Here is a 22,439-nt window from a genome sequence, read left to right as displayed (position 1 = left end):
ACCAACGGCTTCGGCTCGCGGGCTCAGCGCATGGGCTCTCCCTCCACCGACTCGCCGCTCGCCGCAGCCGCAGACGTTCGTGTCGTCGATGACGGTGCCGATGGGGTCGTACCGGCCGGCGCCCCGTCGCCGGCGCCGGTCGGCAAGCGCCGTCCAGCTCGGCCGCCTGCCGCCGGGGCCGGCCGTGCAACCGCGCCGGCTCCCACGGCCGCTGGGGGCGCGCCGGCGCCGGCTGCGCCGCACCGCGCTCGCGCGGCTCGCGCGGCGGCTCGCAGTCCGTGCTCACGCGCATGGAGTCGGGCGAGTCGGAACCGCCGGCCACCTCGCGCTCGGCCTCCACCTCGCACCTGCCGCTGCGCACACCTCCATATCGTCGCTCAACTCGTCCGAGTCGTACCCGAGCCAGGAGCAGCCGTCGCACTTCTCGCTGAGGTCGCACCACTCGCACCACTCGGTTCGCTCACTGTGAGTAGCCGCTGCGCCGCGCGCCGCACCACCCGTACCACTCGTTTCGCTCGCTGTGAGTAGCCGCTGCGCCCGCCACGTGCACTTGGGGCTCAAAGCGCTGGACGGTTTTGTGGAGTGCTTGAGAAGAAGTAGCCCATCTATCACACTGCGGGGGAGTTCTCGCCTCCGTGGCACTGCCATCAGCCCCCTGCCCCCCCCCCCCCCCCCCACCACCGCCCTCTTGGCCGCCGGGCTTGGCTCTCACCCGCTCTCACCGGGCGCTCACCAGAATGGGGCGGCTCTAGCCGTGTGCTGAGCTCGGCTTATAAAAGTCAATACGGTTCCCGCCAACCGACCTCTTCCGGGAATCCTCTAAACAGGTCAATGACGGGTGCAGGCGGCTCTGCCGTAACAGAGTCGGCGATTAATAAGCTCTCGGTTTGGAGGTTGGCGCGGACCATCGTACCCACGCCATGTCACGCGCCAAAACGGGGCGTGCTCGGCCGTGCTGGGTCGTAGTCGGTAGGCGGGCGTTAGCATTCTCGTCAGGAGAATGGCGTTGGCATTGGCGGTGGCGTTAACATTGTGTTTTTTGGTTCTGGAGCCATCTTGAGAAGAGGATGGACAAACCAAGTCATCCACTTAGTGACATGTCTGGGTGTGAGGGCTGGTACAGGCGTGGGCTGTGTGTTCTCGCCTGACGACACCATGGGGCAGATGTGGCTTTTACAACTATAATATGTCCATGAACGAATTACGTAATGTCACTTTTGGACACTGTGGCAATGCATCAGTGCACCGGCTCGCTGCCCACTGGCGTGTCTGCCAGGCGTACAACGGCACCACTGACCCCAAGACGGGGAAAAACTAAGTTATTCCAATCTAGGCCCGGTGTTCAGTAGATTGGAGTGGAATTGTAAATTGCTCCCTCAGGATTCGATGTTGGATATGTCTCGTCGTCGCCTGTGGCCCTGTGGCAGGTCAAAACGCCGCAGGGCCTAATTGCAATCTTGGGTGGAGAATGTTGGATGACACAACATTTATTGATTGGGTGCAATTTCCGGGAGTAAAAATGCAGCCAGGCAGCTGTTGTGGACTTAAACAAAAAGTGCAATGCAAATGAAATGTCACGGCATTGCATCCTGAGATATTACATATATATATTGCATCATCCGCGTTCGAATTGAAAAATCATATCTTCCGTTGCGAGAATAGCGAAATCAGACAGTGATCTGAAGGCAATCGATGATTGTGGAACCGCAAACCGCAATCGCAATAGTTGACTTCATCTCTGAAGAATCTTTTCTTGCCGCATTTGCAAAAGCATCATCAACATTTAAAACATTGATATATTGCTAGCTATCCTCTGAACCATGGCTAATTATCGCTGGCCTCAGTAAGCTGTGAAGTAGGCGGAAGTAGGCTTATAAAGCCGTGTAAATGTCATTAGCGCGCCAACCATGACCAGGAATGCACTAGCTCTGAAACTGTTAAGTGAGTGGAGGCAAGCATCCAAGTCTTTCGTTCATAAAACTACGCCTCAATGTGGACTAAAATGAGACAGCTTATTTACAGACAGTTTGCTTTTGTGTTTGTTTGTTTAATGCTGTGCAGTGGCATCCGAATTTCCAGTTCCTTTTGAAGCGTCCATTTGCGTATTTGGACTCTAAAAATGTACTCATAGCTTTTCTGGTTTCGGAGCAGCGTCGGTTTTTGAGGAGCACCGCACTGCGACCCACGTCTGGCGAGGGCGGCTGGCAGCAACCGACTATGCCGCAGAACGCGTGCGGCGGCCGTCTCTGGTACGCTGACGGAGCCACATACCAGACATGTGTGCCCAAGACGCATAAAAATAGACACCATTGAATCAAAAATTGAGCAAGAAACACGACTATTTAAGGTCTGTGTCACTTCAAGACATGGTTTCGTATGTGTGGTGTTGTGTAAAGCTGAAAAGTGCGATTTTCTGGAAATTTGTCCTTTGACCTGGCATAATGTGGTGATAACATGACATGTTAACCTCATAACATAAAAACGAGTGCTAATCGTTAGGTGTCGCTAAAGCAGACCCCATCAGTGTGGCTTGCTAAGTTCTGCTTTTATTAGTTTGGAAACGCCAATGGGTCGTATCCTATGTTCAGTCCACGTTATGAAAAACGGTGAATCCGGACAAGTGTTAAAGAAGCTGATTAGACCATACTCACCTCAAGCATCTCAACATTGTACAGGCGGCTTACTCATCTAATGGTGTGTCTATAATTTTCACCGAAGGTCAATGAACGATCACGTTAAACCACATGAGCTAGGAGCTAAGGTGTTCCAATGTCTGCCTATGGAGCACAGAAATTTATATTCTTTTATCCATTATATCATTTGTCCATAATGTATAGCCATGCCCATCTCCAGATCACCCTGCACGGACCAGGCTGATTGCCAATTACTGTAGGAAACCTCAGTAGTTTTGAACAATTCGCGACACTGGACAAAAACAGCATGACATCAATCACTACATTTGTCAAAGCACTCAGCCAATACTTCGTGCATTCGATTGGGTTACGCGCCCTCCGTCGTGTCATTTGTAATTTCACCGCCTGCAGCAAATGACTGCGTGTTTCACGAGGATTGCAGCGGAATTATCGCCGATAACACGCGAGGAGAGAGCCCCAGCGTCTGGATAGCAATGCGCAGGCTGGGATGACTGGTAGGTGAGCACGTTCACACTTCTGTTGCATCCATACTTACGGATTTCTCCGCCGTTTTTTATTTTCTTTAGCTTTACGTCATAAGCGCCGTACCCTGCGCAAATGGTGCCTAAATTTACGGTCGCCTCAGTCTCGAGAGGAAGACATGTATGCATTACAAATGTCAAGGTCATGAATATGATCATTTGCAAATGATCTGCTGCTTCCTTTACAGCTTGAACCTAATTGTGTGGTATTCTGATTGCGTCGTGGTCTTCTGGTCTTCTGGAAATCATTCTACCATTGTAGTCGGTGACCTTCGATGAAAGTGTTCGGAATGGCGTGCTCGGTGCTCCCTTTAGAAAATGACACAAAAATATACCAAAACTCAGGTGCCGCCAAAACCAGTGGCTGCGTCACTGCGAAATTGGCCCAGAAGTGCATGATTTGTGTCCATGTAAAAGCACGGGGCTCAGTTTGGGCCATGCAGATTATTAGGAAACTAAGTACACAACAGCAGGTGCACGTCCATGGTCAACGCGATGCTGAAATTGTGGGGCATGCAGTGCTAAAACGCAAATTGAGAGCATGAAAAACTTCCCAATGTCAGTCTGCATGTCTCACGCTTCCCAACGATGGCAGCATATCACAGACAAGACGCATGCTCAAGCTGCCAAACCGCCGCTCAGGCCGTATACGTATATGAACTCTACGTCTCTGCTCACTGGAGCCAGCACTGCGATGGTCAGCTTTGTCAAATTCATCAGGCGGAGCAAGAGGCAACTGCGCTTGATATTTAAAGGGAGTCTCCCACCTTTCAGGCATATTTCGAAAACATTTTCAAGTGAAACTTCGGGAAAAGTTGCATCTAAAGATAGCACTGGGTATTACAACCGTAGCACCATAGCGTGACGTGTCACACACCGTCAAGACATGATGAGGATATCAGTATTCATTATTTTCGAGTCCAAATGCGCTGTCCACGCTTTGTAACAGCACTACCTAACGCTATTATGCTTCCTCCCTGCAGTCACGACCACCGTCTTCTCGTATTTGTATTTCTATTTGACATCGGCTGACACTCCACATACATGCGTGGTTATTATGTGTCATTAGTCTGAGAGATATTCCAGCATGTCAAAACCAACTGAATGTGCTAAGGGATAAAAAACACACAAACGCATGCACGCATAAACAGCCCTATCGCACAAAAAAGCCTGGCAGCGCGCTTAAGGCTTGCTGAATGTTATAATGATCGTTCCCACCTCTACTGGTGGGAATAAAAGAACGTTTGTGATCACCCCAGCGGCAAGGGCCTGTTACCGAGAAGCTGGTTGTCTGAAGTTTGATCCAGTGCGTAACATGGATGATGTGATGCTCCCATCATCAAAGCTAACACACGCCGCGAAAAGATCAACTATGGTGAACACCACAGGGAGGGAATCAAAGCCATAGAACAAAGTTTCGTTGAATTCTTGAGATCATAGCTTTATGCTCGCATATATTTTTGTCCAACGAAGTGTTTCAAGCTTTTGTAACATTTATTACGCACATATTTTGACACATTAGTGTGATGCAAACATTACAGAACACACAGGTTGGAAAAGGCAAAGTAAATAAGATATATTACTCTCATACTGTTGAGCAGGGAACCAAATAAGATTACTCTCGCAGGGTCGGCTACTTCAAACCGAAATTCCAAGCTATTCAGAAAGGTTTCGATAAAACTGGCATTACGTATCAAATCGTATGCGTCTGATGTAACAAAACGTGAAAAGTACAAGAAAGGTGGGACGCTACCTTTACGCGTCATAGACGAAGTGAGTCCCTCCAACTAACAAAGAAAGTAAAATTACGCTATTCTCGCAATAGTAGGCGTGGGAGTCATGCGTCACTAATATCGTGACTGACTGACGTCATATCTTCGTGCACGGAAGAGGCCTCTCTAAGGCTTATGAAGGTGTGTAATGTATTCGCATTTGTAATTATCTCATTAATCTAAAGGGGGACAAAGAGAATAGCTTCAATAGAATGACCAGAAGGCAAATATTCAGGAAAAATAAACAGGACCTGGAGAAGTATGACGCAGCCTTTGGCTCGTTTTGCCAGGAACGGTGTCGTGCCCTACAGTGAGCACCTTTGAAGAGTAGGAAGGGATAACCTGACCGAACTGTGTCCAGCCCAAAGCAATGAACACACACAGGGTAGCGAACTATGGGCTATTAATGCGCCTTGTTGTGGGTTATTAACGCGCCTAATATTGTAGTGTGATATCTTTATGTCCATCAGTTACTTTTGATTCAGTTTCGTTGGTTATTTTCTCTTCCTTTTAGTGACCCATTCAAGCTAGTGATGTGCAGGCAATAGTTAGCTAATAGCTCTTTCACTTATCGCGTTGGCATGAAGCAGCCTGGGCGAAAAGCTTTGTTGCCTTGAACGCTAAAGAACACAAATATTACGCTACAAATCTAGAACAACGTAATGAGCCTTGCAAAACCCTCCTGGAAAGCTTCCCTATCCTTCATTTTGATAAACGTGTTGGTTATTGGCTGTTGCTGCTATGTAATGGCTGTGGCTGTTGGCAGCATTCATAAATAACAGGACATGAATTACGGTTTCGTTTGCAGCTGCCACCGCTAATGGCTGCTCTTCCCTCGCCATCACCGAGATTACAGCGACGCTCGATTGTCACCGAGAACGAGTTGTAGTTGTTCGCGGTGAGCGTCAGGAAGAGCAAAGTATGACGAATATATATGGCAGCCATTTTCCCACTCCCGACATCAGCTCATTTGGAACACGACAAGGAGCGGTAGTTTAACTGCTGTCAATGGCAGGCATCCGTAGAACTGCGCGTTTGTACAACAAAAAGTCCGGAATCTGGTCAGTCGCTGTATTCTGGCGATCGACGGAGAAATTCAGAAAGCAGCGCGTATATCTGCAGCCAGTCTTTGGATTGTTGGTGTTGGATAAGAAGCGTTGTTTGGCCCAACTGTCAGCATACTCTCTCAGCCTAGGATTGTGACTACTTGACGAAAGAACTTCGATTTTCGCATGGCTAAGTGCTAAGTACCGCATCACTTTTAACGAATCCCCTGAAAGAGATGCTTGCACCAAGAAAAGCACTTCCTCACTACATTTGACGCATCAGTACAGGAATGTTGCAAATTTTGCGTTGCATTTACAAACAGCTGAAGTCGCTTGCCCTCACCATATGGTCATTTCAGTTCCTTTCAGAGTGAGTTTAAACTAATACTGTGGTTAGTTAAGAGGCATGCAGGGGGCTCCCGACAGCAAGTCCCGCCAGCTTCGCCGGTTTCGCCACCTCGCGCAGCGTGGGGAGTTTCGTGTGACCCTCTGTCGATTTCAAATCCGATGTACTAGAGTGAAAATGATCACAAAAATCGCGCCGTCGTCCGAATATGATTCACAGCGTTTCCATGGTAATAACAATTTTTGTCTCCCCACTCACCCGTTTGACATGGTCAAACAAGATCAAATGACATTGTTCACGTCATCTTTCGTGAGATACGTTAGTCATGAGTTGGTTTGACTAAGTCAGAGAATTTTCTGACTTACCTCCAACTCACTGTGAGGTCGCCTTAGATCAGTCCATGTTATTCTTTGGCATTGGTTATGGACGACTCTGTTTTTCATGGAACCTTCATGCACAGTGGTCATCTCGGTGTACTAAGCAGGTTTATAGGCATCACGTACGGTTTCAATAAATTGTTAGGTAAGCAAAAAAGGATATGAGCTCCTGGCTTCCCGAAAAAATTAGATGGGAGTTCTCAAGCTGAAAATATCCCACCTTGATTATGCCAGAAGGCAAGAGCTAAGCGACGTTTATCAAGGATGCATTGGCTATACTCAGAAAGCTTAGCTCGATGTAAACAGTGCCTGTTTGACAACGTCGTACAACCAGTACCTCCTGGGATATTGAAGATGAATAAATGTCAGCATATTAACTCTAAAATCATGATGGCGAAGAACAGGTTCAGTATTTTCTTGTTTGTGTCAAGATCATAAGTTGGTTGACTTGATGGAAATTACCCTGAAATTAGCAGGCGGATTGCAAAATGTTTCGTACTCAGGTGGACAAACTTAGTGATGGTATGCTTAACACCCCGAGAATTTCTGGGAGACCTTAAGCTTAGAAATGTAAATTTATAGACCTCACAGAACACTTTGGAACACGTTTGGCCAGATTGCTTCACAAAATTTTAAGTTTTGAGCTAATACAGTATAAGGGCAATCCTGTTTTGTCCAAGTTTGTCTTTGTTATCCAACGTTTATAGAATGAGTGGTGTGTATATTCCTGTGGCGATGCCAGCCTGTCTCCAGTGATGGACCAAACTGGATAACGGGAACCTGTCAGCCAAGGGGGCCCCAATTCATCGCTAAAAGGGGGCCATGCTTTTTTATTCGGATGACCTTATTGGCTCCGGATCCTATTGTGTTGTTTTAGGGTCCGTTTTATGATTCATGAGTCTTTCAACCTTTTAAACTGGCAGAATGTAGGGCTTCTCAGCCTCCGGGAATCTCGTTGCCCTCCAGAGGGGGAAGGGGGCATGGCTCAAAAATCTCCGCCTGACTACGTCATTAAATGCTTTAGGCGTCCGGCTCCAGCTATGCACAGAGACGTTGTGCTTCGAAGCTCTAAAATCTGTGGAAGCTCTGAAAAGCTCCTCCCATCCTAGCGATGCATTCCCTAGACATTCGGGAGTTGAACTTGAACGACGCCGGCGAGCGGGCCGCTCCGCGCGGCGCGTCAGACGTGGCCCGCTCGCGCCGGCCGCACCGTCAAGCCCTGCCGCCCTTCGCGGCGGCCCGAGCACGGCAGGTGTCACCGGCAACTGCTGACACAAGTGCGCGCCGCGGGCCGGCCCCTCACACCGCGCTCTCTGCAATTAGTCGGCCATCAGCCCGCCTGGCTATTCCTGGGCGCGCAGTAATGGCGGCCGACGGCGGCGCGCGCCCAGGGCACCTCCAGCTCGGGAGACGGCGCGGCGGCGACGAGCGCGGCTGGCGGCTGGCGGCTGGCGGCTGGCGGCCGCTGGGCCCGGGGGACCTGACCTGGGGAGGCTCTCGTTTTGCTGGACTCGAACCCCGCTCGTCTGGTTTATGAGAGTGCTGCAAGCTGGCGCTGTGAGTTAGGGCTCGTCGGGCTGCATGGGGCTGGTTAGGAAGGATTCTTGTCGCTAGTGGGGTTCCAGGCAATGCTTCGGTCCCTGGAACCGATCGTTGGGTCTTACCGACGAGTTAGTGACGCCATGGCCGGAGCTCCAAAACTTTGCCAACTAGCGTCGTCCTGCAAAGAGGCTTCGAACACGCAGAGCTTTGCACGGCAGGCAAAAAATAGTAGCTCCGCCTTCGCTCCAGCCGCTGCTCTGCTTCATCGCGAGACGCAGCCAGTCTGGCAAGCTGTAGTTGCGTAATCTGCCCTGGCGAAGAAGCTGTGGCCGTGTCATTCCGTTATAAGTGGCCCTAAGACGCAGGGGAAAAACGCATTTCCTCTGTTCTGTACGGAGAATAGCCGGGCCGTTACAAGTGATGCCACCCTATTTAGGCCCGGATGAGGTGGGCCGCTAGCGGTCAGGTCGCCCGATGCGGCGCCGGGACGACGCATCAGTCAGAGCCCTTTGTCCGAAACGAGGCCTTTACTGCCGACTGTGTTGGTATGTTGAAAGTATTTTACTGGGCACTGGGACCGCAGGGCTGCCGAGTCCCCCCACCCCGCTGATGGGGGGGGGGGAGGAGTCACCAGCAATGAAGGCCGGAGTTTGTGCCGGAGCGTTCGTTATTGACATCCGAGAAAACGGTATCCTGGCGCCTCCAAGCTTTCTATCTATATCGCCATTCGAAGCGATTCCATTCCAGCTCCGGCACACGAGAAACATTACCCGCGCGCTTCACATCACTATTTCGAGCAAACGCATTCTAGTTTTGTCACGCGAGAAACAGTGCCCACGCGCTTCCAAACTTCATATCGCTATTCCAAGCAAATACATATCATGCCGACACCCGGCGTCACGTTTCAGCAATTACTACGCTCTTTATTACGGGTGATAGAAATGAGCAGGCGTTGCAGGGCTTCCCTGGCTGCGAAGTTCTGAGAGGCTCTGAGCTCTGAGCGGTGCGGTGTTCCCGGCGTCTGCGGCGCCACGTCATCTGATCGGCGGCCGCCGCTCCTCTGCAGAGCACGTCCTCCAATTCTGGTCAGCGCCTCAATGCCTCGGAGGCGTGACCCATTGGACAGCGGGTTGGACGCGCCTGTCGACCCCACTCCCCCACTCTGCTGGCTGTCCATCTGAGGTCAGCGGCGCAAGCGGTGTCGCGTCACATGGCCCATTCGGGCTCAACGTCCGTCGCGCTCTGACCGGGCCGACCCAGCGGCGCCCAGCTCGTCCGGTGCGGGACGTTCGTACCGGGATGGCAGCACGGTCCTGCCGGCCCCGGACCCAGCGCGCGTCAGGAGCCGGATAGGCCCGCAGGGGTGGAGCCTCTCTCACGGCGGCTGTTCGACGATGATTTATGCGTCTCTGAAGCCACATGAATTAGCTGCTGGCTATTCAGACAGCAGTCCGCGCCCGGCTGTTCGTTCCGCCGAGAGCAGTCGAATATGCAAATGGCAGATGTATCTTAATTCTCGCTTTCAGCGCATTAGACGCCAAACAAACAAGAATATTCGTGAATGAAGGAATGGCTTGGATGTTCGGGCGGACCCATACGTCAACACGACGTTTGCATTGAGTAGATGACTGTAAACCCTAGCGATGAACTGGTCGGTGACTGACCTAGGGCTGGAATGTTGATGTCAAAGCACTGAACAGACGGAGCAGAAAGTTTAAGGATCCCAGACCATCTTAAAGGGGTATCCCAACTTTTGGTACCTTTCAACTATTGTTACATCAGACGAGTACGATTTGATCAGCAATGCAATGTTTATCGAATTATTTCCAAAAATCTCATAATTTCGATTGAAGTAGCCGATCCTGCGAGGGAAATCTCACTTCACTCTCTGCTCACCATTATGAAAGCAACACATTTCCTATGCCTTGCTTTTCTAATGTGTGCGCATTGTAATGCTTCCGACACATTAATGTGTCAAAATGTTTTCGTAGTAAATGCTAGTGTTTCAAAGCTTGAAACACGAGGCTATTATTCCGCGAACTCGACGAAACATTATTTTATGTCTTTGATTTCTCTCCTACGGCGTTCACCACAGAGACTCTTATCGAAGCGCAATTTGGCTTTGGGAATGGGAGTACCAGATGATCCACGTGATGCTCTGGTCTTCTTAAAACAACGCGCTTCCCGGTAGAATGCCCTTGCCCGTTGGGCCGATCGCAAAACTTTCTTTTACAAGCACGAGTAGAGGTGCGCACGATGGTTGTCGTGACGACAGCGGGTGCGACAGCAGGGAAGAAGTGTAGAGTTGTTAGAAAGCGTCGACGACGTAATCTGGACTCGTAAATGATTGACACGTATAGCCTTATTATGTCCTGAAGGTGCTGCAGAGGCACTACCCAGTGCTATTATTAGACGTAATTATTCCTGAGGTTTCGCAAAAGCATGTTCTTGAAACCTCCTAAGAGTTGGGACACCCCTTTAGATAAAGGTTGGAGGGGGGGGGGGGGAGAGAGAGAGAGAGAGAGGTCATACAGCATCCCAAGGGCCCGAGTGGGGACATCCGGGAAGAACTGCCCGGCCAACTGGCTAGCCGGCTAATGTCAGCCTTTCAGGTTAGCTCAAGTGGTGGAGCACTGAACTCGCAATCAAAAGACCCTGCTTCGAGTCCCAGCAATTCCAAGGAGAGAATTCGGGTAGCCATGCATGCTGGCTGAGCGCCAATTATCATGCTGTCGTTGTCATGACCCGGCGGGGATGACCCGAAATGACTCACCAACTTGACCTGACCACGGCCGGGTAGTTCATTGCCCGAAAAGTCGCACGCGTACTAATGCACCAGGCGAAGATGATAGTCCAAACAAGAATTAATCCATCCGTGATGCAAAGCTCTCGTCTCTATCCTACCGTAAAACCATACTGATTGTTTGCTTAAGGCACCTGACACAAATCATACAGACATGGCCCTCGGGGGTGGGGGACTCACATGGTTGTACTAAATATCCTAGGCGTATCAGCCTCTGACCACTCCTAGCGCTTTCCAACGCGCCAATATTTTTGCACCATCCCCACTTTCGGTGAAACGTTCCATTCTCTCTGTCAACGTGCATGCATTATGCATATCTACTTCTGCTATTTTTCCCTTTGATCTCAGGCCGTATTGCTGTTTTTCTTCGGCCGGGCCCTGACGCGTCCGGTTAGGTGGTCGGTGGCAGTCGCCGCTAACCGAGCCAATGCCTCCTGACCCAATGCGCCGGCAGAGAACGTCGTTACGCCAGCCTATGACCCCTGACAAACGGCGTTCGGCGGTGCGCCCGGACGTCAGAGATCGATGGTTAGCGCTGGACGCTGCGCCGCAACGCATGGGAAGTGCCGGTACAGCCTAAGCAGCCAGGGATTTTACGGGTGGCGGACGGTTTGGAGAACGCGGTCTTCGAACCGACAGTGACGGGTCAACCGGTTTACTGTTCGTCCAACCAGGGACAAGGTTGACGTGCGTTCGGGTGGTTGCAGCCTCCGTCTCAAAATCTTTAACCGCTCGCCGAGCGCTCTTAACTGTGCGGCGAGTCATTTCAGCTTTGAATACGAAACAGGTCAAATCCCTGGATAAATCCAGTTTAAGATCATTTAGTGGGATGTCAGTTGGTCGTATACTATTTTCTATGTTCACTCAACTAATCTGCTAAAACCGCACCACTGATCGCAGCCACTCGATGATGTAAAAATCACATAACCATAGTTAATTTCTTTGGTGCAATGCAACTTCACTGAGTGGTCATTGACGATATTCCGAGAGTTTATGCTGAAAATAAACACCCTTCAACGTACTAATTTGTTTCGAGAAAACGAAGATACTAAAACATCATGGCGATATATGTATTGTGAAAATCGTAGGCACTTCCAGTAGCGCTGATTGTCAAGAGTGGAACGTGGTTAAACTACCATCAGGACGCGGTATTAAAAGGAAACGCTCGTTTTCATATTCACTCAATGTGAGATCGTCGAAATGTGCAACCAATGAGCTCAAATTACGTTTCAAACGCTGTTTTACAAGATCAAAATTAACGTTATGCTAGTCACAACTGGTGGCGCGATTTATAGTCTGCAATATTGATGGGATTTTGATTGCGATGGATTCAATTCTCACGCCATGTCACGCTTCGGTGACGAATGGACTGGCTCGTGTGAAAACCTTCGGAAATTCAACCAAATGCCAAGATAATATAGATCCTGATGACAGCCACATGTATTAGCGTTCGTGGCGTCGCCTGCGTTTGAACGCGATTTATTCCGGACGCCGTGTGTCAGCACACTCTGTTTGGGCACCTCTGCATCAAGCCAACCACATGCCTGCGCTCCGCGTGATCCGTCTATCGTCCGTATCAGTGTGCAGTGTTTGCAGTATGCGCCCCATGTGCGCGCTATTTTCACAGAAGTCGAATGGTCGTTTCAGATGTCGAAATGGCAAAGTCATTTCGAGTTAAGGCACACCTCCGGCGTATTGAACCATCTGGGGAATGACGTCATTACTTCGCGTCCTCGCAGGGCTTGAACTAACTTCTAAGTAGGCTTCTATGGTCGGTCATGTGCGCGCTCAGTTTGAAACTCATTTCAGTATTTTGATGAACATGATCGAGACTACTTTGGGCATCTGGGTGCGAGATTTCATTTGTGACGAGGCACCCCAATGAAGGTATGCATATGACTGATTCTGTTTAAAGGCTTCTTCACCGTGCTCCGCAAACAACACGCGCTTCATTGTCCACAAAAAGTGAGGCTTGCCGACATATACCGCAAAGCGCTCGGTATGATCAAGGACAATTATCGTTGACATGGTGGCATAAATGCTATATTTCACGTTCACGCCACATATCTGATGCCCCACTGACACAGATAGCGCGGCTCGTCGTCGGTCCACTGTCATCCCCCTTCCTCCCGTCTTCGCCCAACCCATCCCGCAAAGCGAGCGGCGCCGGCGGCAGGCCCGTAGGCGCTGCAGCGGCCGGCAGTGGCTGCCGACAGCGCCTAATGACACTCGCGTCTGCGGCGGACGGCGCGGCACTGCAGCGGCCATTGATCTGTCGCGATCGGGCGGCGACGGCGATTATGGCGCGCCTCGGCGAGGAGTGGCGCGCCGGCCGACCGGTGACGCCGGGGGCCCGTTTGTGATGCGGCCGGGCGGCGGCGCGCCGGCATTCCCGAGCCTGGGCGGCGCCGGCCCGCCGGAAAGCCCGGGCCAGGCCGGCGCAGAAGGTCGACCGGGCTGTCTGCGCTCTGGCCGGGCAGCCCACGCCTGTGGCGGGCTCTCCCACGCGCCGCCAGACCTGGCATTTGTTCGTCGTTTCGTACGGCGAAATGAGCAAGATGTGAAGTTTAATCTCCTTCCTCGATGGAACGCCCGCCGAGCTGAATGGACGTCCTCCCTACGTCGTATACATTCAGGTCTTCAGGTCGCCCAACGACGTCGAAACCTGGAAGCCTTATACCACGGTCCTGCCTTAATAATTCCTGAGCCACTCGTGTTTTCAGTCGTTAATTATGATCCATCATCAGCGACGGGCGACGCGTCACGGTGAAACTCAGTTCATTTCCGAAAGTGCCGCTGCTTCATGCTGACCCCTGCGCAATCCAGCATGTAGCTCATAACGCTTCCAGTCCATGAATATGCGCCTACTGGCACTTGTATAACATGAGCATACCCATCCAAATTGTTGAGTTCCAAACAGCGATTTAACACACGGTTGCTAGAGAATGGCTCTGATGTGCGCACTGCACATTCCTGTAGCGAGTTGTTGACACACGGACTAAAAAAGAGATCACTTCTTGCTGTGACCTACCGAAATTTGCTGCGGCATTTTCTGGACTCAATGGTTTTTTGTGTAGGGCAGCAGGAATCATAGCAATGCTGACCGGAAAATGTGAAGTAAGCGCGGTAGCCGTACCTGTGGTACCTGCACCCGTGGTGCCCGTACCTTAGTGTACCCATTTTGAGTGGTGCCGTCAGCAGGACCGCTGATTGAGGCCGCCACGCCAGCCATGTCAAACTTGCGGTGCGGTACAGCATCGCAATGAGTTCCGTCATATGTGCGGTACAACATGGCAATAAGTTCCGTCATATGTACGGCACAACATGGCAATAAGTTCTGTCATATGTGCGGTACAACATCACAATAAGTTCCGTCATATGTGCGGTACAACATCGTGATAAGTTCCATCATATGTGCGGTACACCGTCGCAATAAGTTCCGTCATATGTGAGAAGGAACCACCATTTGCGACATGCTCCGCACCACACAATAACCAACGTCTTTTGATACACGACGCGCGTTTGGGGACAATGGCCTCCCTTTATGAAGAACACTTGGTAAGGCTGGCAGAAATAGCACGCGAGCTGCACAAACAAACCCGCAGCTGGCCCTCGCCACGGCATCAGCAGCTGGCGTCCAGTCTGGCCCGGCTCCGGCATGGCGGCGAGCATCGGCGTCCAGATCCGGCGACAACATGCAGCAGCCGGTGGTGACAGGCTCGGAGCCAATGGTGCGGCTTGCCAGACGAGTTTGACTGTGCACTCAGCGCGTCCTACCGGGCCCACTCCCCGGTAACCATGGCGTCATTCATGTTGAACTGGAGCTGCCCTCGGGACGACTGGCTTTAATCTCCTTTCCCGATGAAACGTCCGCTGGACGGAATGGACGCCTTCCCAACGTCATGTAGATAAGGCTCTCTGTTCAGGCTTCTACCCTCATCTTTCGACGTTCTTTCTTAACACTTAAGCCTCCGCACACTAGCGTGCTGGCCACGCCCATCGAGGACGGGTGCCTACGCGCACACCTCGGTCCGACGACGGGTGCCGGCGCGTAGGATGTGCGCGTGGCGCATTGGCGCGCGCGGTCGGCTGCCTGCGAGGCCCAGCCATGCACGTCTTCCACCGTCGGGCTCGCCCGACCCACGGATGACAGGCTCGCGATACACGCTTCAAGGCGGTTTGATGCTCCGAAAAAGCGAGGTGGGAAAGGCTGAGAAACTTTTAGATATATTTATCGTCTTCTCCTCGCGCGCTCAAATTTGGTCATGGCTAGACGTTTCAGCAACACGCACACACCGCGCTGCGAAACGTCTCACCTTATTATCAACAACCAACGCCACGAATCTCCTATTTAGGTCGTTGCGCTGCTTCAGGATGACAGCAATTCGTGACAGCAGCCCGTATAATGCGCGTAACGGTTCACTGACGCACTAACACCACACTGATGCCACCCAACTTCTATAAGTCAACATAATCTTATACCGCGCTGGCAATGCCTTATAAAATACAACTCGTCATTAACAGGCGTGAAACATCCAGTGCTTTTGAATACCCATCCCAGCTAGAGTGTCCTTTCCATGTTTTCTTGATAAGCGGCTTACAGTTTGCTCTTGGCTTTCCATGGGACTTGGGAATGCTGACCTTTTCTAGTTGAATAGTTCTGAAGCACTTCTATCCACATAGCGTGGCCTTGCAGCCCCTCCTCTGCATTTGACGAACCTTCCTCAAACCTACCTCCCACTCACTCACTCACTTACCCACCCACTCACTCACTCGCCCATTCTTGCTGGGCCTCCAATACGCTTGAATGAAGCACCACTGGTCTTTTCAGAGTGTTTATACAGCCCAATCACACTATTTTCTCATAAGAAAGCATGTTTCGTGTTGGGCACTCTGCGTTGGACAGCTTTACTTGCATTGTCGAATTTATGCAGGACGTTTTCCAAAGACAATCTGTTGCGGTTAACACTTATTGAATTGTATCGTGGTTTATTAAATTGTATTGAATGTATCGTGGCATGCTTGTGACTCGCTTCCTTCATTAAAAGCATCCCCCGTTCCCTGTTGGAATGCATATTCTGTGCTTAGGACGCTTAATCACGCATGCTTCCAGGCAGCATATTGGGCAGCACCAACCTCTCTCTCTCTCACACACACGTTCATCATAGTTAACGATGTTTTGAACGGCATCCTTAATCCTTATACGCCAACCAGTCATCGGTATGATAAAAGCAGCCAGCTCAAGCAGCAGCAGCAGCAGCAGCAGCCAGCGTATATGAATGCATGGTACCGAGTTGCTGTTTACGCATGACTGCACAAAACCGACGCTGTATATCTTTTCAGACAGTTTTTACTCGTACTTATATGCCTTCTGCGTCAGCATGTTAGTATACACGTTGTGGCCCGCTCAAATTTAACGCGGGAATTATCCCTCTTGTCCCCAGCTGTATACAGCTATGCGTCTTCGCTTGCTGTCTTGTTCTGAACAACACTTTTGCACACGTTAAACAATCATGCAACTTACGTTTAAAGGCATTTGGACAACAAAAACTCTGCGTTTTTTATTTTCTATGGAACAAGGTGCAAATCACTTACAAATTACAATTTTCATGGCACTGCATCAGTCTCAACAAATTTCAAACATGTCAGGCATTGTCGCTCTCGCTCTTCCTCTTCGTCCGTAGCGATGTGGACCGAAACGGTGACAAGGAAAGTACGATTAGCAGGGACTTCCTTCCCGCCGGGCCGGTGCTGAAGCTATATCTTACCAGAATTATTATACCGTAACGAGAAAATCCACATGAATGGAAAGACGTGAAATGAATGAGAAGACTATGCCACACTTTTCTGTACTTGTATGCAATAACTTCTTTTTTGTTGGAGCACATGCTTCATGCACATATAAATGTATTGGTGGGAGTGTGGTGACGGTATGTGCTTTCTACTCAAACTCGATAGTGGACTCACTGATCCGTGATTTTGAACAGCAATTTTACTCCATCCTTTTTGATGATAAGTTTGTTCATCAAAACCGCTGAGAATAAGCAAAATGGCCTTCTGCGTAAAGTTATCGCATTTCACGCCTACCCGATGTACAATCTGCTTAAGGGCACAAGGCCTTTTCTTGCTCTGAAGCCGTCGTAAGCTGCAAATGGTCAGATTTCGGGCGCACGTGTCGACATGCCCCACATGACCACCCCCCCCCCCCCCCCCCCACCTCCCCAACCGAGTGCGCGTCAACCCTGAACTCAAAAATCCCTCACCAGCACAGGCACTCGGCGAGTACAGACACGTACCACTAACTACACAGACCCACCATTTTGATTATCGAGATACTAAGTTCTTTGCGTGACTTCCTCCTACCCATCCCCGTCGTCCAATATTATGTTTGTGCTCCACTATGGAGGCAAAATGGGTCATTTGATGCGCCTTCTTTCTCCTCGTTAAGATCCAGTAAGTTCATGAGTACATACACATGCACACACACACACACACACACACACACATATATATATATATATATATATATATATATATATATATATATATATATATAGTAGAGAGAGAGAGAGAGAGGAGAGAGAGGGAGGAGAGAGAGAGAGAGAGAGGGAGAGAGAGAGAGAGAGAGAGAGAGAGAGAGAGAGGGAGAGAGAGAGAGAGAGAGAGAGAGAGAGAGAGAGAGAGAGGAGAGAGAGAGAGAGAGAGAGAGGAGAGAGAGAGAGGAGAGAGAGAGAGAGAGAGAGGAGAGAGAGAGAGAGAGAGAGAGAGAGAGAGAGAGAGAGAGAGAGAGAGAGAGAGAGAGAGAGAGAGGGAGCTCTGAACGTCCCAATGCTGGGACGGCGGAATTGCCCAACCACGCCTTCACACAAAACAATGATAAAAAATAAACAATTTATCGAATTAGCACACCGTGCATACCAGATACCAGCCGGCGATCAGTCGACTCTTGGGGACTCGAAGGGCGGTACTATGCAGCTCCCAGTGATATGCCGCCGACTGCAGTCTCTGGATGTTCACTCTCGACGCTGTCCCGGCCTTTGAACCGGATGACTTCAGCTGGCTTGATGGGATTTTTTGCTTGGCCTTCAGCCGGAAGCGATTCAGGAAGCAGGGAGGATCAGGATGTGAAGCGTCGAGCATAAAGACAAATATCTTAAAAACTTTGTTTGAAATGAGGATCGAGGCTTTTTGGCTGCCATCGAATTATTGTTTGTGGGTTTGAGATCATAATGTCCGTGTTGGCAAATTTGCGCTCTCTTAATCGCACTTCTCATGATCGTTAAGCCTCACTGTCACGCTGCTTATGCCGCACTGTTTTTATTCTGCTAATCCTTGTTTGCACCATGTGTCCTCTAATTGATTCATCGCAAAAAAGTAATCCTTCGTGACATTATGAGGTTGAAATATCTAGAGCACCTAACTGTTTTAGTGATAATGATTTGTCGATATCCCGATCGCATTTTTTCCTCGTGACAGCCAATCATGTATTGCACATGTCATGTTTTACGCTAAAATGGTTTAAAAGCGAATATTGTTCTTCATTCTTTTAAACGGGAACGTACTTGTGGTCGACGCAGGTCTCCGTGTAAAGTCGGCTTCTGGGCTCTTTGTGGCAGGGTAAGGTGCGTCGGGCCCATATGAAGCGAACTTTTCAAGAAGCAGCTTCAGAGTTCATGCAGCCCAGGATTTCTGGCCATTACACGTGTAATCTTCTATCTATTTTCAAGAGTCAAAACTACAGAGAAGCACTTCATTGGCTATTATTTCTAACAGGATTGGATTAAATAAGAAAGCTTTTAAGCTGAAATGTGGGATGGGACAGTGTTTGCTACATTTAAAATATTTCATTCCGAGCGTGCAGTTTTCACGGGCAGCACACGCGAATAGTTCCGTGTTCAGCATGGCACCATCCATTCTAAGCCACTTAACTTACGTCTCACATCAGAGCCCAGCATGCATGCGCCTCCACATTTTCAAAAGGTCTCTTGTGAGCTTGAAATTCTAAAACCAATAAGACTGGCGAGCTCTCCCTGTCGCATGGAGTACGTGATATTGTGCATTCAAATGTTCCCAGAACCCCAGAGCTTCAAAGGCTGTGCAGTCATCTTTCTCACGCACCGCAAGATCATGAATTTTCATTCCTTGCCAAAGATCTTACCAATGCTCTGCAACTCTAAGGAAGTCACATATCTGGTTTGTTTTAGCAGGAACAGAAATAAGCTCACCGAGCTGCAATTTCAACGTTTTCGGGCACCATGTACAACATTTCCTTCGTTACTGCGCATTCATCGGTGCGGCAGAGGTCTGGGAGCCTCTTAGAGGAGACTGCGTTGTAACTGAAAGTGGTTTACCAGTTGAAACTAAATGTGGGCGTTGAAGTCTATACGGACTGGCCGATTCAAATTCGCGTGATTCGAATAGATTTAAATCATAGATAAGGCAGTAGTAATAGCCTTATGCCACGGAAGAAAAAAAAAGCAGGAGAATAGAGATAAAGATGTGGCGGTATTTTGGCAACATCCCTTTATTGAAACGAATAGTAGAAGATAAAAGCATGTTGCCAAAATATGAACGCATCTATATTTCCGTGCTCTTGTTTTTTTTCCTAGGAACAAGGCCGCTGTCGTATGTGAGAGAATGATGTTCTCGTAAATGCACGTGACAACTTACGTAAATTTCAACCTCAAGAATTTAAGAACCGAATCACGATTCGAATCCGAGATGTATTTCAAAGAACTGGTGACAGCTACCTCATCCGAAAAATTTAATATAAATACCTATTATTGCATAGTAAGAAACCAGTCAAAAACCATGCTCACCTCGTCCCGCCATTATCTCAAAAGATTTTCCGTTACCGAAGCAGCCCCACGCATCAGCCACGGCGCAAAAATAGGATGACTCAGGCGACTTGTTTGAGTCAGAATTGAATCATTTGGTGATCGTGACCCGCAGTCAGGATCTGGTTTTCGGCTGCTGAGGAAATTAGCCTCGTGCCTTTGCGACGTGGGCTATTGGCCTCCCATGAGGCCATGGTTATTTGACAGCAACAATCATGTCCATCTTAATCTCATTCCCGCTTAGATTTTTGGTGAAGCCCGTGGGCACAAAAGACCGAAAAACAAATGTTGCGTTTGCAATTCTATGACAAATCAATTTTTGCAATTATTTTGTAACAAATACTAGCGGGCGTGCAGAAACTTGCCTATTGAAAAGTTTCGTACCAGAAGTAATCCAATAATACTTTATGTCGTTATGGAGTTAAACATCGGAACAAATTGGAGTTGCACCATTTTCGGCGCTCCGAACTGGTTTGAAGTGGCTCCGGAGTGGTCAGGAACCACGGGCAGTTTCCCTCCACCACCAGTGGAGGGAAGTCCAGCTACACCAGCACAACGATCGAGTCCCCCTCCGAGCGAGGGGTGTGCCGTGCCAGACCGCAGTCGCGCAGTTGGAGGAGCTGAGGCCGGCACCGCTCTGAGGCAGCCGCGCCCGACGGCTGCGCCTGCCGAGAGTGGTGACAGCTGTGCATGCCGAGACTGGTGACAGTGCGCCTACCGAGACTGACGACAGCTGTGCTTGCTGAGCCTGGTGACAGCTGCGCCCGCCGAGACTGGTGACAGCTGTGCGTGGTGAGCCTGGTGACAGCTGCGCCTGCCGAGACTGATGGTAGCTGCACCTGCTGGGACTGGTGACAGCTGCGCCTGCCGAGACTGGTGACAGCTGCGCCTGCCGAGACTGGTGACAGCTGCACCTGCTGAGACTGGTGACAGCTGCGCTTGCCGAGACTGGTGACGGCTGCGCCTGCCGGGGCTGACGACAGCTGCGCCTGCTGAGCCTGGTGACAGCTGCGCCCGCCGAGACTGGTGACAGCTGCGCCTGCCGAGATTGGTGACAGCTATGCCTGCCGAGACTGGTGATGGCTGCGCCTACCGAGACTGACGACGGCTGTGCCTGCTGAGATTGGTGACAGCTGCGCCTGCGGAGATTGGTGACAGCTGCGCGTGCCGGGACTGGTGACAGCTGCGCCCGATGAGACTGATGACAGCTGCACCTGCTGAGCCTAGTGACACTGCGCCTGCTGAGACTGGTAGCGGTTGCGCCTGCCGAGACTGATGACAGCTACGCCTGCCGAGACTGGGCTCGCTGGCGACATGGAACCCCCGGTAATCGGATGTGACAGCATGCCGGAGCGATCTGCTCACAATGGCCAACGAGCCGCTCGCCGTGTGGAGCGCTATGAAGAGGCGTACGTTACCTCGCTTCCCGTCGTGCATCGTTGTTGAGTAGCCTAACGAGGTTAGTTTTGGGTGCCGAAAATAGCTGATTTGTGATTGGGACCCACCTACATGGCAAATTAGCTCCTCGCCAGCGCTCCCGATTTAGATGCCCGCAACGTGTGCGACCGAATAAACTTACCCGTTTTACATCTGGTAAACGTCGAATGGTCGTGTAGCACGGCGTCACACTACTCAGCACTTTGAGCGGAATAAAGCCGGAAACACCAAAATATTCTAACGCTGAGCGCTGCGCTGTCGCTGGCTGTGGCTCGGCCGAAGACGACCACCTTGCTGAAGCCACACTGCGTCCCGCAGAGCGGTCGGCAGTCTTGCATTCCGCAGGGCGGTCGGCAGTCTTGGGTCCCGCTAAGCGGTCTGCATAGTTTTGCGTCCCACTGAGCGGTCGGCAGTCTCGCGTTCCGCAGAGCGGTCGGCACAGTCTTGCGTCCCGCCGAACGGCCGGCACGGTCGCTGAGCTGCGCAGGGCGAGTGTCGTGTTCGCTGAGCTGCGCAGGGCGAGTGTCGTGTTCGCTGAGCTGCGCAGGGCGAGTGTCGTGTTCGCTGAGCTGCGCAGGGCGAGTGTCGTGTTCGCTGAGCTGCGCAGGGCGAGTGTCGTGTTCGCGAGTCAGTACGATACCTATTACTCTCACCAGATCCTCATTGCCGCCCAGTTGGGCCAAATCTCATTACCGCCCAGTTCGGTCAAATCCTCATTACCAGCCAGTTCCGTCGAGCCCGCTGCGCCGCAGTAACGGTCGTGGATAGAGCATGACTCTGCCGGTGACGTCAGACCGGTGGGGCTCCGGAGCGCGCTGACGGCTGACGCGCCGCCGCCGCTGCCGCCGCCGCCGCCGGTCGGCCGGGAGGGCTGCCCGTCAGCTGCCGAGGCAATCTCTGCCCGCCAGGTGGCCGCGGGCGGTTTGTGTCCGGTCAGATAGTGTCCTCGGCGCGTGTCGTCCTGGCGCCGGCGTCAAATGGCGCATCAGCCCGGCAGCGATGAGCTTCGCGGGTCTGGGCGGCGGTAGCGTCTGATTGGCCATGACGGTTGACGGCGAACTCGGAACAAATGGCGCTTCACTGACCCGTGGTGGCGTGAGTGGC

The 22,439-nt window shown here is 50.9% G+C and overlaps 1 protein-coding gene across 1 annotated transcript in view; it reads left to right on the top strand.

Moving 5' to 3' along the window:
• The first annotated feature begins 380 nt into the window (after positions 1 to 380).
• Positions 381 to 22,439, top strand: part of LOC119092018 (43 kDa receptor-associated protein of the synapse homolog) — a 64,088-nt gene continuing 42,029 nt past the window's right edge. Inside the window, exon 1 of the mRNA XM_037214969.1 lies at positions 381 to 465. The gene's annotated coding sequence lies outside the window, so the exon portion shown is untranslated. The remainder of the gene's footprint in view (positions 466 to 22,439) is intronic.

Source organism: Pollicipes pollicipes, unplaced genomic scaffold (genome assembly GCF_011947565.3).
Source record: "Pollicipes pollicipes isolate AB1234 unplaced genomic scaffold, Ppol_2.1 Scaffold_3447;HRSCAF=4054_pilon_pilon_pilon, whole genome shotgun sequence".
Classification (NCBI taxonomy): Eukaryota; Metazoa; Arthropoda; class Thecostraca; order Pollicipedomorpha; family Pollicipedidae; genus Pollicipes; species Pollicipes pollicipes.
This window is presented reverse-complemented; position numbering and strand designations above follow the sequence as displayed.